The following is a 9,937-nucleotide window of genomic DNA, read 5'->3' as shown; positions in this document are numbered from 1 at the left end:
CTCCATCCCACAGCCACCACTGCCAAGGACAGCTGTAGATAGCACCTGGGCATCGGGTAGTTATTTTCTTCTTCTTCTTTTTTTTTTGCCAGCACTGGGGATTGAACCCGGGACTTCATGCTTGCTAGGAAGGCACTCTTATCACTTAACCCACTCAGCCAACTGGGTGATTATTGTCAAATGATCTGCTTGAGGCCCAGTCATCCCTAGCAGACTTTCAGGTGTTGGAAACCATCTTTGTTTCACCTCTGCTTGGCAGTGCACATTCAGGTTGCTAAACTAAACAGAGTGGAGTAGATTTAAACTATCAAGTCATGCAAACAGTGATCGCTAACAAATTAACTGACTGGATCTCATATTTGTGCTGGCATTTCAGAACTCTTTGGGGGATCTGAGCCTGGACTGTATTTTTGTTTTTTGCAGTACTGGTGTTTGAATTCAGGGGCTTGCGCTTTCTTGAGCCATGTCTCCATTCCTTTTTGCTTTATTTTTCAGATAGGGTCTTGTGCTTTTTGCTTAGGGCCAGGCTGGGACTTTGATTTTTCCACTTCTATCTCTCACCTTGCTGGGATTACAGTCACCAGCTACTGTGCCTGGTCAGGCCCATGTTTTTACCTGCTAGTAAATATGATTTGCTAACAAATTTAACTACTGGTAAATATAAAACACTACTTAAATAAACACTTACCTTTGACAATTGAAGGAAAGATTAAGCCCAAGGCTTATACTATTAGCCATAATACTTAAATCAGAACCAATGTTTAGAGTAAAGAATTTCTGGAGTTGTTTCATGGGAGAAAAGCATTTTATAGCAGAAGCAATTAAAACTTCCATTTCCAGATTTTCAGATGTGCATAATTGCTTTTCTCCCAAATCCCCTCTTTTACATAGAGATCTGCATAGATGAAGCTAAGCTATTTCAGCCCCCACCACCAAATCAAAAGACAACTATAGGCAAATGGCAATACTAGTTTAGATAAAAATAGTTCTCAGTCGTAATGGTGGAGAAGGAATTAACATACTGCCCTGGCCGAGCAGCCATTTTGCCCCGGCTTCCTTTTATGCTCTCAGTGCTTGTAGGTGGTCTTGGCCACCAGGCCCAGAGGATGGTGGTAACAACCAGTAATGCCTGGGAAACTCCTCTGGGGTCATTATGGAGCTGGAAACACCCTTAGAAGAGTTGGAGAGCAGGAAGAAGGAGTGGCAAAAGAGCTTCATGGATATCAGAATTTTGGATAAGGGATTACAGGGTTATGAAGATTTACACAAGATAAGCTGAAAACACATTACACAATGCTGGAGTGACAGAAGGAAATCATGGCGTCATTATGAATCAGATGAGAAGACAGAAACAAGAGAAAATGGTGGTATAGATGATCTGGATGATCCCAAGCCCCAAAAAGCTGAAATGAAAGAGAAGCTAAATGGAGACACTGAAGAAGGATGTAATAGACTTTCAGATGAATTCTCCACATCTCAAAAGTAAAAAAATTAGTTAGTGTTTGTTGCCCTTAACGCAGAGAAACTAAAGCAGATACCTTAAAAGCAACTGAGGCCAATAGGAAAAGGGGACCAGGAACTAGAGAAAAGGTTAGATCAAAAAGAATTAACCTAGAAGGTAACACCCACGCACAGGAAATCAATGTGAGTCAACTCCCTGTATGGCTATCCTTATCTCAACCAGCAAAAACCCTTGTTCCTTCCTATTATTGCTTATACTCTCTCTACAACAAAATTAGAAATAAGGGCAAAATAGTTTCTGCTGGGTATTGAGGGGATGGGGGAGAGGGAGGGGGCGGAGTGGGTGGTAAGGGAGGGGGTGGGGGCAGGGGGGAGAAATGACCCAAGCCTTGTATGCACATATGAATAATAATAACAAAAAAAAGAAAAGACCTGCCAAGTGGAGATATTAATGAATATGAAAGAAAAAGCCAAGGCGAGTGTCTTCCTTAGAAAGCTCTCATAAATCAAGTGAAAATAAACTAGAGAAGACCTTAACGCATGAACAGAAAGAAGGCATCTTCTCTAATTTCTCTATTTCTGAAGAGACTATAAAGCTTCTAAAAGGTCAAAGGGTAACATATTTCTTTCTTATTCAAGTTAAAACTTTTGGTTCCATATATGAAGGAAAAGATTTAATTGCTCAAGCACAAACAAGAGCAGGAAAGACAGTCTCTTTTGCCATACCCTTGATTGAAAGGCTAAAAAGATATCAAGAAACAATTTTTTAAAAAGAGCTGCTTACCAAAGGTACTTGTTTTGGCTCCAACAAGGGAACTGGCAAACCAAGTAGTCAAATATTTCAAAGATATAACTAGAAAACTCAGCATGGTGTGTTTTTGTGGTGGGACACCATATCAAAGCAAAATTAATCATATTTGAAATGGTATTGACATCTTGATTGGGACCTCTGATCATATCAAAGACCATCTGCAAAGCAGCCATTTGAATCTTTCTAAACTGCATCATGTTGTACTTGATGAAGTGGATCAAATATTAGATCTAAGCTTTGCTGCTCAGATTGAAGATATTATTCACTAACCCCATAAAACTGATTCTGAAGACCATCCTTAGACTTTACTTTTCTCTGCAACTTTTTAAAAAAGTTGAAAAAAAATACATGAGATCCAGATATGAACAGGTTGACCTTCTTGGAAAAGTGACTCAAAAGGCAGTCCAGTGCCATTGGTCTCAGAGGCCAGCAGTTATTGGCAATGTACTTCAAGTCTACAGTGGGTTTGAAGGGAGGGCTATTTATCTTCTGTGAGACCAACAAGAATGTAACTGAAATGGCTATGAACCCTGACAATAAAACAGAACGTCCAATGTTTTACATGGGGACATTGCACCATCACAAAGAGAAATTACACTGAAAGACTTCAGAGAAGGTGGCTTCAAAGTTTTGTTTGCAACCAATGCAGCTGCCTGTGGTTTGGACATTCCTGAGGTTGACCTTTGGTGTTTCAATGTTCTCTGTCACAGGACGTTGAGTCCTATATCCATCACTTTGGATGCACGGGAAGAGCTGGTTGGACAGGGATTTGTGTATGTTTTTATCAACCAAGAGAAAGAAGTCAACTAAAATATGTAGAACAAAAAGTAGGAATTACTTTTAAATGTGTAGTTATTCCTTCTACAATGGAATTAGTTAAATCTGAAAGCATAGATTCTTTCAGGTCTCTGGATTCTGTTTCTTATGCTGCTGTTGATTTTTTCCGACCATCAGTTCACAGACTGATAGAAGAGAAAGGGGCAGTGGATGCATTGGCTGTAGCATTAGCTCATATTTCAGGTGTATCAAGCTTTGAACCACGATCTCTGATCATCTCTGATAAAAGGTTTGTGACTATGACTCTGAAAAGCCCAGAAGAAATATAGGATGTTATTTGAGCTTGGAAAGAGCTTAACAGAAATTTGAGTAGTAATGCTGTGTCCCAAATTACCAGAATGTGCCTCCTAAAAGGAAATATAGGTGTTTGCTTTGGTGTGCCTACAATGGAGTCAGAAAGGTTATAGGCAGAGTGTCATGATTCAGACTGAATACTATCAGTGTCAGCCATATTACCTGGAATTGAAGAATATTATGATGGAAATACATCTTCTAAACCTGGTCAAGTGGCAGGTCCAGCTGGTCAGGTCAGTCAGGTGGTAGATCTGATGGTTGGTCGTCAGGTAGGCAGAGTTGACAGGGGAGTTGGTCAGGAAGTTGACAAGATGGCAGAAGATGAAGTGGGAACGGAAATTGATCAAGAAGTGGGGGCCTCAAACAGTTTTGACTGAGCATTTAATAGTTAACTTGCCAGTGTGAATAAACCTATTTCTGCCTAATCGTGTACATTATCCACCAAAAATTAGGTCATCATAGTTGAGGTATATGTCTGCAATTTGCAAATAAATTGGTCATATTTTTTTAAAAGTATTCCATAAGAATGTTTGTAATAAATGTAATTATCCAGTTATACTTCTGAATAAAAAAAAAAAAAACCTCAAAAAAATCATACTGGAGAGACGCACAACCAGTCAGCTGGCCACCAATGTTTGCTAATTGGTCACGTAGAGGATGGTGGCAAGTCGTCACACATTCATCTTAGGGTCCAGGGTCTGCCACACTGCAGGGTAGAAACAGGTTATGGCTCCACATATCCCCCAAACTGCAGTAAAACAACAAAAAAAGAGTGGGCTTAAAGAGGCTTGAATATTGAGCACTTCTGCTCAGTATTGAGCCCAATGGAAGGGTATCTCAGAGGAAGCCTTCCTGTGGCTTCCTCCTCTTTCCATGAAACGTCAATCACAACTGCTAAGCCATCTTTCTAATCAGTGATCCAGGAGCCTTTTCCTTAGGACTTCACCATGCATGTAGCAATCGGTAAAGGTTTTCTAGTTGTGAAAACTCTCTCCCCACTGGGAGAGGGGAAAATGAGAACCAAGAAGAAGGCAATGAGCCCTTGTGCAGGAGATACATGAGAACACTGAGTCTGTAACAGGTCCTATATTCACAGAGGGCCTTATGTCCTGGCCATTGTGTGAGGAAGATGTGCATAGGATTTCATGGCTTTTATCATAAACAATGTAAAATCCAGCTACAGTGAATTCTATGTTTTTCTTTTCTTCTCCCTCCCCCTATCTCCCTCTTGTTGCAGGGTTGTGTTATCAGAGGAAGCAAGGTAACCTTTCTAAACTCAGATACATGATGTCTTACTTCACACACCTGTTTGTATACTCAAATGGAACCCAAATATATCCTCAATTTTACTTTCTTCATGTGGAGTTCTTTAAGCATCTACTGTAGCCCCTATTTTCTTCTTGTGATGACCGCTAATGGCTTTCTCCAGACCTTAACCATGAGCTTTTTCCAGCTGCACTTTATATATTCTCTGCTTCTCATGAAGATTCTGATGCTGATGTGTGTTGTTTATTTTCTGAGCATTTATTACAGGCTACACATGCTATGAAGAATTGACCTAAATTATACACTCTCATTTCCTATCATCTGATTTTTATTCTCTGTGTAACTCACTGAGTTAGGGGTTATTGCCTCTGTCTTTTTTAAATTAGTTAACCTATTTAAAAAATTTTTATTGTTGTGCTGGGTAGGAGTTACATTGTGACATTTACAAAAGTTCTAATAATTTATCAAATATATCACACTTGAATTCACCCCCTCCATCATTCTCCTTTATCCTTCTCTCCCCATCCCTGGAATAGTTTCAATAGGTCTCATTTTTCCATTTACATACATGTGTACACAATATCTGCACTATATTCACCCTCACACACTCTCTCCCTACTTCCTCCCCACTCCCACTGGTACCAACCCCTCTGACAGGACCTGTTCTGCCCTCCTGTTCTCCAATTTTGTAAAGGAAAAAAATGACATTTTTGTTTATTTAAGATAGCTACACAGGGAGTTTCCTTTTGACATTTACATGTATTTATTTGGTACATTACTATTTTTCTTCTTTTTACCTTAGTCTCCTTCTTATGGTGATTTTTGACAGGTTTAAATTTTCTATATTCATTCCTGTATTGAGAATATGTCAACTGTATTCACTTTCTTAACTTCCTTCTTTTGCTGTCCCTCTCTTGTATGTGACCTCCCCTTAGTGTGATCTGTTTCTTATAGTATTGCTTGTGTTTGTATTAGGTCTATGTTCCACATATGAGAGAACACATGCTTGTCTCTGTCTTTTGATAAACTGATGGTGAGCAAGAGTGGTACGATTGACAGTAATGAGCAAAGCTGGAATTTAATCTGTGTTCTATTTGACCTGGAAGCTCCAACTCCTACTTGACAACTTCAGCTGCAAGTGGTTGCATGTGATTCTCCACCACCATTTCTTTCATCTGTGCTGATTCATTCACTTTTCTTTCTATATCCTATTTGTGTAATACTATTGTACAGCTTTTCCAAATTAGCCTTTCTGTTCCAACTCACATTCAGTGTATACTACTACCCAGTATTCTCAGAGAATGTTCTCAGAATGTTTTCCCCAGGGCTTTATGGAAAGACAAAATATTTTTCCAAAGCACTCCCTGATTGAGATCTTTCTATAACACTCAAAGCACTCAGAGTTGGTCCTATCTCCTAATCACACAATCTTTATGCCAAATTTCAATATTTTCTATTGCAATGTGATAGCAAAATACAAATACTGTGTTTTGAATGTCCTTGCACTGACGTCCTCTGTGTCTTTCAAGGGCATCTACTTGATATCTCTGACTAATTCACTTGGGGAAGGTTTTGGATGGCTGCAGAAGAAATATCAAGAGAAATAGTTAACATTCCCCCTCTGGCACCCAAAGTAGAATTTTTCGATGATGGTTTTGAAAGCCAGGCATTTTGTGGAAGTAACATTTTAAAATTTCTTTCTCTTCATCTTTAGGATATGAAGAACTAGGCCAGGTGAACTTGTTCATAAAGACTTACTTCAGGAAAGGCCTGATCTGACAGAAAGCAGAAGGGAGGATGACCCATGAGACTTCAGGTGGTGGAAGAAGAGGCTTCAGAGAAACCTACCCTGTAGGGGTACTGGAGGAAGGCTCCAAAGTTCTAAGAGACACCAGATTTACAGTCACTTCCAACAACATTCAGAGAGATGTTGCAAAGGGTCCAGCAGGAGTAAGTGAAGGAGGCCAAATCTCAGCTCACCTGGATCATTCATGGAATGCAGACATGCCCAGGAGCTGAGTCTGGGGAGAACTGTGGTTCTTAGAGTACCATTGGTCTGTAGAGTCTGGATTTGGTAAAAGTAGACCTTTCAAGACAGGGGACTTGATGCTCAAAGGCCACAGGTTTAATAGCAGTGGAAGACTTTATCCAAAAATTTAGGTTAAGACTCACCACACCTTAGTATTTATCTGCCCATGGAGCTGCTGAGAGCAGCAATGGCAGCAGAACCTGTGGAAATCTAATGACACCAGTCATGGAGTCACATGAGACACAGTTCACAACAAGAAGAAAGCAACAATATCCACAATCCCATGCAATCACAAATAACAGTTTTAACATCTTGTAATAGATCTTCAGATCCTTTCTTTTCTGAGACTCTGACACTGAATGGTCATGGTACCTTGAGGACATCTCTTTTGTAAAATGAAGGCAATAGTAATACCTACTTCAATGAACTGTTTATAATGAAATGCTTAGTCCTAACTTGTAGTAAATGTCCAAGATATTTTAGCTGCTTAGACTCTTTTTTGAATGTGGTATAACATATGTTTTTAAGGTAAGTATGTGTCATGGATATCTTATTTTGGTAGATGCATTTTCAGTTATATGATTCTAAAGAGCTGAATCATATTCAAGTCTGTGACTCTGCCATAGTGATTAACCAGTTTTCTGTTGTTGGGCATTTATGTTTTTATTCTAACTTTTTATTGTTACAATTGGCTCAGATACAAATATTCTTATAAATATATATTTGGAACAAGTCCATAACTGTTCAGTTTCTTGATTGCAATTTCTTGCTGAAAGGACAAGCACATTTTAACACTTTTAATACATATTTTCAGACTGCTCTCCAGGAAGGCTGATCTTAACCCTCAGGTATCTTCTAACAAATTCAGCAAAACATGTCTGACTACATAGCCTTCACCACCTTTGACATTGTCACTGTGATTCCCAGAAAGATAAACTTCTACTGTGAATTAAAGAAACCCCACCTGGAGCCAGAGGTCTGACATTTGCTTTTCCTGACAGTGAAATCTGAGAGAAGCCAGAGAGGAGGTTCTCAGTTTAGCCCCCTGTCTTCATGACTGATTGCTAACTGTCATGATTTTTTCACTGACAAAAACCTGTCTTTTCTTTATAAAGAATTTTGTAAAGGCTCTTGTTTGGAAGATACCTACATTTTAATTGGCCAGTATCTTACACCATTATATTATACCCCTAACTGAAAATGACATTAAAAAAATCCATTATCCTGAAACCCCCCTCAGTGTTGAGATTAGCTCTCACCCCCACAAAGATCATCACGGCTGTGGCTTCCTTAGGGATTACTCACAGGACCAAGAACAGTCTGTTTCATGCATGGAAAGATTGAAAGCCACTAGTCACTAGTCCACAGAACTTAATTTAGAAACAACCTGAAAAAGATAGTTAGCAACTAATGAAGGTTAACTGAGCCCTCTCTGGGGATGGTTCTTCTGGCTTAGCTATAACTGTGCAAAGTCTTTCTTTTGCATTTGTTACACCCAGGAGGCCAGAGAGGGAATGAGTACCAACATGAGAAAATAGAATCAATGCTTCTGCCACATCTCTGCTGCCCTACTTAAGACGAGTGTGCAGTTCAGGTTCAGAAACCAGCACACAGTTTTTCAGATGGATTTTATGACCATTCTCTCTAGATCTGAGTCCCAGCCACAACCAATTTAGTGGTGTCATGTCAAGCATTGATGGAGGGACACAGTGAGCTATAAAATAATGATGGTATTCAGTCATTTATTCTGATGTTTTAAGAAAATTCCTTTATTAGGTTTCTTTTGGGGTGTAAGGAGTGGTTAGATTATAGTAGCATTCTTAGGTGAATGAATTAAATATATTGGATGAGGGCTGAGGATATAGCTCAGTGGTTTAGTGCTTGTCTCGCATTCATGAGACCCTGAGTTCAATTCCCGGTACCACAAAAAAAAAAATATCTTGGATGAGCAAAGTACATTGAGGTAACAAAAGTACATTTCTCTCAGAAGAGCTTAGAGTCTGGAATAAGAGAAAAACTATCAATATACAACTAAAGTGCAAAGTACAGCATGACAGTTGCCCCAAGAGACATACAGAGTATTGTAGGAGAGACAGTTTATTAGAGGAGAGATAATATCAAGCATGGTGAAATCAAGGAGAGTTTATTCAAGGAAAGTGGTATCCAAATAGGCATAGACCTGCTATCAAGAAAGCAGAGACATGTAGGCAAGAGAAAGCACTTGGAACCCTGGGCTATCCTTTTTGATTAACATATGCAAGGTGTGACAAGATGTGGGAGGTGGGGTGGGATGCAGTTAGGAAGTATACAGGCCCAAACATGGGTATATAGATTGTCACTTTTGTCAGGATCTTCAGTCTGGGATTGTTACAGTTTCCACAATTGATATCAGAGGCAAATGAGTTCTGCATGAGGTGGAGTGGCCAATCGGAGGTCAGAAAGCTGGTTAAGGAACAGAATAAAAGTAATCAGAGGGATTGAGAGTCTTGACTATCTCAAATAATAGTGAAACTGAACATAAGACAAAGTTAAAATATGTCATCACTCTGTCATAGAAATTATAAGTAAATTAGTTTACTTGAAACAATAATAGAAGATACTCTGGAACACTCTTGGTACGTGTAGAGTAGTGTACTAAATGACTAACAAACATACTCTCCTTTACTTTCCCATGAACTCATGGAGTAGCTAGTACTATTACTTCCATTTCACTCATGGAGACAGTGAAGCAGGTAGAAGTTAAACAACTGGCTCAAAGTCACACAGGTAATGAGCCACAGAGCTGGAATTGAATCAATTTCATGACCATACACTTTTAAATGTATGTATTCTGTCTCTCAGAATATTCCATGTATTTTGAAAAGCTCATTACTGTGTTCAAGTGATTTTTAAGTTCTTAGATACTTCAAATTGTAGCTCTCTAGACAAGACTCCACCCTAAATACCCAAAGAAAGCCACTGGTTATCCCTAGGTATCAATAACTAAGTTTAATTTCTTCAGTAAATATTTATGCACAAAATAGACAAAAACTTCTGTTGTCATGCAATTTACATTTGGGGTGGATGAATGACATACTTAGTCCCTTTGTGCTACTCTAACAAAATACTGGAGGCTAGGTAATTTGTAAGCCACAAAACTTATTTTCCCAGTTCTGGAGGGTGAGAAATTCAAGATCAAGGCACTGGAAACTTCTGTGTCTGGTGAGGGTTACTAGAGAGTAAACTTCCAGGGTGACAAC

At 39.2% G+C, this 9,937-nt stretch overlaps 1 pseudogene; it reads left to right on the top strand.

Moving 5' to 3' along the window:
* Positions 1–1,125: 1,125 nt before the first annotated feature.
* On the top strand, positions 1,126–3,776 carry LOC109697421 (ATP-dependent RNA helicase DDX50-like; annotated as a pseudogene).
* The last annotated feature ends 6,161 nt before the right edge of the window (positions 3,777–9,937 follow it).

This window comes from Castor canadensis, chromosome 9, assembly GCF_047511655.1.
Source record: "Castor canadensis chromosome 9, mCasCan1.hap1v2, whole genome shotgun sequence".
Lineage (NCBI taxonomy): Eukaryota > Metazoa > Chordata > Mammalia > Rodentia > Castoridae > Castor > Castor canadensis.
This window is presented reverse-complemented; position numbering and strand designations above follow the sequence as displayed.